General features: G+C 40.0%; 1 pseudogene; it reads left to right on the top strand.

Annotated features, from left to right (window-relative positions):
• Positions 1 to 1,194: 1,194 nt before the first annotated feature.
• Positions 1,195 to 6,293, top strand: LOC124982898 (RNA-binding motif protein, X chromosome-like; annotated as a pseudogene).
• The last annotated feature ends 826 nt before the right edge of the window (positions 6,294 to 7,119 follow it).

Raw genomic sequence — 7,119 nt, 5'->3', positions numbered from 1 at the left:
AAAAGAACAACACCATGGAACGAGGTAGATAATACATTTTAACCTTTTCTTTCTATACATTTAAACAATAACAAGTAGCATCACAGTGTTTCTTCACCCAGGAAAAAAAAAAAAAAAGTAATGGCACTGCATTAATCGTGCCCCTGTGGTTTAAAAAATCAGGTGTGAAATGATTGGTTCACCAGCTCATATTTAATACAAATAATATAGAACCAACTCCGTCTGGAGGGCTGCTTCAAAACAGCTTCTTTTTTTTTCCTTTTTATTTTATAATCATTGTTTTAAACTAAGCCATCTGAACCACATAACTGTGTGCCTGCATGTGTGTGTGTGTGTGTGTGTGTGTTTGTGTGTGTGTGTGTGTGTGTTTTAACCCCAGAAAGACTAAATAGCTGTTGATAAAAATTTAGGTAGAATCATGAGATTCTTCTCTACTCTACATATTCAAAAGGACAAAATTGATATAAGAATGATAAAAATGGGCCAAATATTGACCAATGAACTCAATAAACATCCACTCATACAGTAATGTTGCACAAAATTATGAGCACAAAACAAAAGCTTTCAGGTAGAGAGAGGGCAATCTAAGGACCAGGAGGTACAGACACCAAGAGCTATTCTAAAGTCTTGGTAGGAGGGACAGTGGCTGGGGCTGTGTCCTGGCCAGAGCATTGTGGGAATGTAAGGAAGACGTCAACAGCTGTGCGAACACTGAGGGGGCAACGGGCAGCTGCAGGGAGGTAGGTGGCAGGTCCAGGGCCCGTTGGGACGGAGGGTGGATGCCTTGTGGTACAGTGCTTATGGTGTGGGCATGATGACCAGGTGGGCCAGGGGGTCGGTCTCAGCTGCCTACTTGTCCCATTTCCTTTTCTTCCCATAGTTTCCACTCGAGCCAGCCAAGGTACAGTTGTATGCTACAGTGCTTTACTCACTCTTCTCTGAATAGCGCATGCCACCTGCACCAAGGATTCTGCCATCTTAAAACACAGAAGACTCCATCTAGGGATGCCAGCCAGGACCTGGAAGTCCAACATCAAGGTGCCTGCAGGTTTGGTTATACCTGAGGTGCTCCTGCTAGGTGTCCCAATAGTACCATCTTGCTGCTTCTTCACATGGTCACTCCTTATGTGGGCACATCCATGTTAGTCTCTCTAATTGCAAATTTAAACAACACTGAGATCTTGGGCCTACATCATGGAAGAGCCTACAGAAACCGAAACCCAGATCCATGAGTTTACAGTTAGGTCTACATGGGCTTGTCTACATGGGCAATCCTGTGGAAAGTCAGAAATTGGCAGCATTTGCCTCCAGGGGAACACAGGTTAGAGAGGCTAGAGAGAGCTCGGCTCTCCCCAGCTCTAGTCTTGAAGCACAAGGGAATGGACAGGGCAGACTATACTGGGTTGGAAAGTTGGGAAAGGGTATGAGGGTATCTTGCTCTCAGCCAACCCAGTCAGCTGGTCTGGACCCCACTGGGTTCCCAGGGTTCACTTGGGCCAGCACTCTTGGGATCCCCAACTCCCTCTCAGTTAAGCATCCACCAAGCCCCTGGTCCCACCAGGTCCAGCACCCAACAGGGCCCTCCAGCTCCCCAATCTCCAGACTCCCAACCCCTCCCTAGCCACCAACCTGGCCCAGCACTCATAGCTACATGGCAGCCCACATTTCTCAGCTCCTGGTCTTGATCCACCCAATAACAGAACACTTCTTTGTGATAGACACACAAGTCCCATCACTCAGCCCTCAGGACTGCCTGGAAGAGAAGTGCCTGGCCTGGAATTCAAAAGGGTGGGGGCAGGAGAGATTGAATTTGGAGAGTAAATCAGAGACCAGGAATTGTAGGGTCTGCAGTCTACATATGAGACTAAGATAAGGTTCCTACATCACAAAGGTGGAACCCAAAGGAGATTCCTGGGGTACAGCCTTCCAACATGGCCCAGAAATTACTATACCTCTCCTCCAGGACTAATCCTTCCACCCTAGCAATCCTCACCATCCTGAGGGTGGAACTAACATCAAACTCCAGACAACACCACCTATCAACTAAGGAGGGAAGCTGAGAAACTTTTGAACACCAACAGAAACAACTGTATGACTTTCCATTGAGATATTTTTCTTTCATTTTTTTTTCTTTTTTTCTTTTCTCTCTCTCACATCTCTACCGTTTTTGAAACCAAATATTTTTCATGCATCAGTTCATTGAGGACTGGGATGTCTGAATAATATATTACAGTTTTGTTGTGTTATCCTTTATTTTTACTTTTTTATTTTGTCTATAATTTTTGTTCTTTTTCTTTTATTCATTTACATGCTTTTCCTCTCACTTATATGTTTTCATGGATTATCTTTCTTTTCTCCTGCTAACAGCCAACCTCTACTGATTTCACTCTTCTTATAATCTTTTACTTCTGTGTTCTGTCCTGTTTCCTCATAAACATCACATCCTACACCGCTTCTGTTCTCTCTTTATCCACCATTAGAAATTTTAAACCCTTTCACAAACATACTGTTGATATTGTAGACAATAATTGAACATATCATTTCTGTTTATTGTGACAAACTATAGACATCTTAATAGGAACTATTTGGTTTAAGGCTGTATATTGTTTGCATTTGGGTGCTATTAATATTGTTCTCCCCCTTAAAGGCAAGGTATTGGGAACCTGCAGGGACACTGTAAGCCTACAGGGTAGAAATTGTGCTGCCTCATAGCCACATGGTTAGATGGGAATACACACAAATAATATGAAAAAAACAAGAGAATACAGCACTCCAAATAAACCAAGAGGCCTAATACTAGAATCCCTTTATAACAAAGTAGAAGAAATGTCAGAGGAGTTTAGAAGGTACATAGTTAAACTGATCTCTGACATAAATGACAACATAAGGAGTGAAATCAGAGATAAATTTCAGGAGGTGAAAGATCACTTCAATAAAAAGATAGAGATTCTGAAAAGAAATCAAGTAGAAATTCTCAAAATGAAGAAATCAACAAACCAAATTAAAAGTTTTATGGAAAGTATCACCAACAGACCACGTGGAAGACAGAACTTCAGGCAATGAGGACAAAATGTATTATCTTGAAAATAAAGTTGACCACACAGAGAAGATGGTAAGAAACCATGAATAGAACTTCCAAGAACTATAGGATAACATGAAAAGATTAAATTTAAGATTTATTGGGATATATGAAGGTGTGAAGATACAAACCATAGGAATGTACAATCTTTTCAATGAAAAAGTATCAGAAAATTTCCCAAACCTAAAAATGAAATGGAAAATCAAATACAAGAGGTTTAAGGGACCCCAAATGTACAAAATTACAATAAACCCACACCAAGGTATTATAATGAAAATGACTAACATATAAAATAAGGTTAGAATTCTAAAGGCTGTGAGAGAAAAAAACCATAATACATGTAGGAAGAAATCAATTCAGCTCAACTGATTTTGCAACCCAGACCCTCAAACTTAAGAGGTCCTGGAATAACATATACCAAGCTCTGAAATAAAATGGATGCCAGTCAAGAATTCTATATCCAGCAAAATTAAGCTTCAGATTTTAAGATGAAATAAAAATCTTCCCTGATAAACAAAAGTTAAAAGAATTCACAACTAGAAAGCCTGCACTACAGAACATTCTCAACAAAATATTCCATGAGGATGAAATGAAAAAAAAAGTGAAAATGAACAAAGTAAGGAACTACACTAAAGGAAGAGTCAATCAAAGGAGAAAGTAAGTCAAAATGACTGGAAATACAAATCACATTTCAATAATAACCTTTAATGTTAATGGCCTAAACTCATCAATCAAAAGACTGGCAGATTGGATTAAAAAAAAAGACCCAACAATATGCTGTCTCCAAGAGACTCACCTCATAGACAAAGACATCCATAGACTGAAGGTGAAAGGATGGGAAAAAACATATCACGCACATGGATCATGTAAGCAAGCAGGAGTTTCCATGCTCATATCAGATAAACTGAACTTCAAGCCAAAGATAATCAGAAAAGACAAAGAAGGACATTTCATACTGATTAAGGAAAAGATACATTAGTAAAATATACCAATTGTAAATATTTATGCCCCAAACAATGGAGCATAGATATACATCAAATAAACCCTTCTCAATTTCAAGAATCAAATAGACCACAACAAAATAATACTGGATGACTTTAACACATGTCTCTCACTACTGGATACATCTCCCAAACAAAAACTAAACAAACTATAGAACCAAACAATACAATCAAGTAATTTAGACTTAATGAACATTCATAGAATATTTCATCCATCAACAAGTGAACACACTTTCTTCTCAGCAGCACAAGGATACTCCTCTAAAATAGACCATATGTAGGTCACAAAGCAACTCTTAAATACAAAAAAAAAATAGATAACACCTTGCATTCTATCAGAACATAATGGGCCAAAATTAGAAATCAACAATAAAATAAAAAATAGAAGCTACTCCAACACCTGAAGAGTAAATAATATGCTATTGAATGACGAATTGATAGTAGAAGAAATCAGGTATGAAATAACAAAATACTTAGAGGTAAGTGAGAATACCAATTCAATATATCAAAATCTCTGGCCTCTATGAAAGCAGTGCTAAGAGGAACATTCATTGCATTGAGCTCATTCATTAAAAGAATAGAAAGTCAATGAATAAATGACCTAACATTACATCTCCAAGTCCTAGAAAAAAAAAAAAAAAAAAAAGAACAAGTCAACACCAAAAGCAGTAGAAGACAGGAAATAATTAGAATCAGAGCTGAAATCAATGAAATTGAAACAATGAAAAAATTGACAAAACAAAATGTTGTGTTCACCCTCTTTGCAACAGTAGTCCTACCAACTTCTCTGCTCTGTTCCTGAATCTGGCAGCTGTCACTCATGCTGAGCTCTTGAAAGGCCTTGTGGGTGAGCTGTAGGAGCTTGAGACTATCACCACCCCTCTGCTTCATCAGGGGGTAAAAAGGTTGAAGCAGATGGCCCAGGAAAGTTCTTCATTGATGGGCTTAACACAGAAACAAATGAGAAATCCCTTGAAGCAGTATTTGGCAAATATGGAAGAATAGTGAAAGGGCTCTTGATGAAAGATCATGAAACCAACGAATCAAGAGGATGTACTTTTGTCACCAATGAAAGTCCAGCAGATGCTAAGGATGCAGCCAGAGACATGAATGGAAAGTCCTTAGATGGAAACTCCATCAAGGTGGAACAAGCCACCAAACCATAATTTGAAAGTGGTAGTCATGGCCCACCTCCACCTGCAAGAGGCAGAGGCCCTCCCAGAGGTCTTAGAAGAAGAGTAGGAAGTGAGGAGCTAGAGGACCTCCCACACGTGGAGGGCACATGGATGATGGTGGCTTTTCCATGCATTTTAACATGAGTTCCTCCAGGGGACCTCTTCCAGTAAAGAGGACCACCACCAAGAAGTGGGGGTCCTCCTCCTAAAAGGTCAGCCTCTTCAGGACCAGTTCTCAGGAGCAGTGGAATGGAAGGAAGAGCTCTCATATCACGTGGAAGAGATAGTTATGGAGGCCCACCTCCAAGGGAACTCCTGCCCTCTGGTAGAGATGTTTATTTGTCCCCGAGAGATGATGGATATTCTACTAAAGTCAGCTATTCAAGCAGAGATTACCCAAGTTCAAGTTCTCATGACACAAGAGATGATGCACCACCTCCAAGAGATTGTACTTACCGTGATCGTGGTCATCCCAGTTCACATGACGACTATCTATCAAGACACTATAGTGATAGCGATGGATGTGGTCTGGATCATGATTATTCAGATCAGCCAAGAGGAGGTTCCTACAGAGATTCATAGGAGAGTTACGGTAACTCAGTAGTGCTCCATCTACACGATGGCCCTGCCATCTTATGGTGGAAGCAGTCACTTGTGATGATCACAGCTGTTCACGTGACTCATAGGGTGGAGGTCCAGAGAGTTACTTCAGCAGCTGAAGTGATCTCTACTCAAGTGGTGGTGATCAGGCTGGCAGATGAGAATGAGGGCTTCCCCTTCTCTGGAAGGGGGTACCCTCCTCCACATGATCCCTACAGCAATTCAAGCCATGAAGCACCAAGAGGTGGTGGCTGTGGAGGAAGCAGATCTGATAAAGGGGAGGCAGAAGCAGACACTAGAAACAAAACTCTGGACCAAAATTCCCCTTTCAAAGAAACAAACAGAAAGTGGAAACCATTCTGTTATAACTACCCAAGGACTACTAAAAGGAAAAATTGTGTTGCCTTTTTTAAATTACCTGTTAAGTCCCCTTCATAATTTTTTTTAATGCTTTTGTGAGGGGGGAAAACGTCAACATGTTTAATTTCATTTGATTTTGAGTTGTTTTCAAGAAGCAAATGTTAAATGTGTCACACTTGTTGAACTAGTGTTGCAATTTTCCAAGTAAAAGTGCCCCTAAAAACCACTTCCTATCTAGTTTTTCCCAGTAAATGAGGCAAGCAATTCTAAGATTTCCACTACATTTAGCCATCTAGATGTCCATTAATCTCCACTGAGAGATGAATCCTTCTGCCTATACAAAGAAGTCAGCTAGTGGAGGGTGATCAGGGTATGCTACTCTTAGGATTTCAGGGTGTCTTCCAACTGAAATCTCAATGTTCTCAGTATGCAAAACCTGAGATCAGATATCTACATAAGGAAAGTGCTGTTCACCCAGTAAACAACCCCCCCCCCAAAAAAAAAACACAAATGAATAATGCTGGCCATATTCGCCTTTCTATAAGAACTTCCCTTTTCTCCTCCCCCCAAAAGATCATTTAAGTTCGTGTTAAACAACTACAGAATACTAAATAAAAAGTTTGACCAAAACCAACCATGAAGCTGCTCTTACTGTTTCAAATTTTTGCAACTCTGTAGTGTCTCACTTTTAAAGGAACAGCTTGATTGCAAAGGAGAAAATAGATAAGCAATGAAGTTATCTCCAACTTCCTAAAGGCTTATTATGACTTCTAAAGAGTGAATCTACCAGCATTTCACATCAGATTTAAAGAACCAAATACCTGTGAAACAGCAAAGATGGTTGAGGATTTATGGTCATTGTGATCATGGAGTGCTGATGTATTCACAGTAGATAAAGTTGGCA

This window comes from Sciurus carolinensis, chromosome 4 (assembly GCF_902686445.1).
Source record: "Sciurus carolinensis chromosome 4, mSciCar1.2, whole genome shotgun sequence".
In the NCBI taxonomy this organism is placed as follows: domain Eukaryota; kingdom Metazoa; phylum Chordata; class Mammalia; order Rodentia; family Sciuridae; genus Sciurus; species Sciurus carolinensis.
This window is presented reverse-complemented; position numbering and strand designations above follow the sequence as displayed.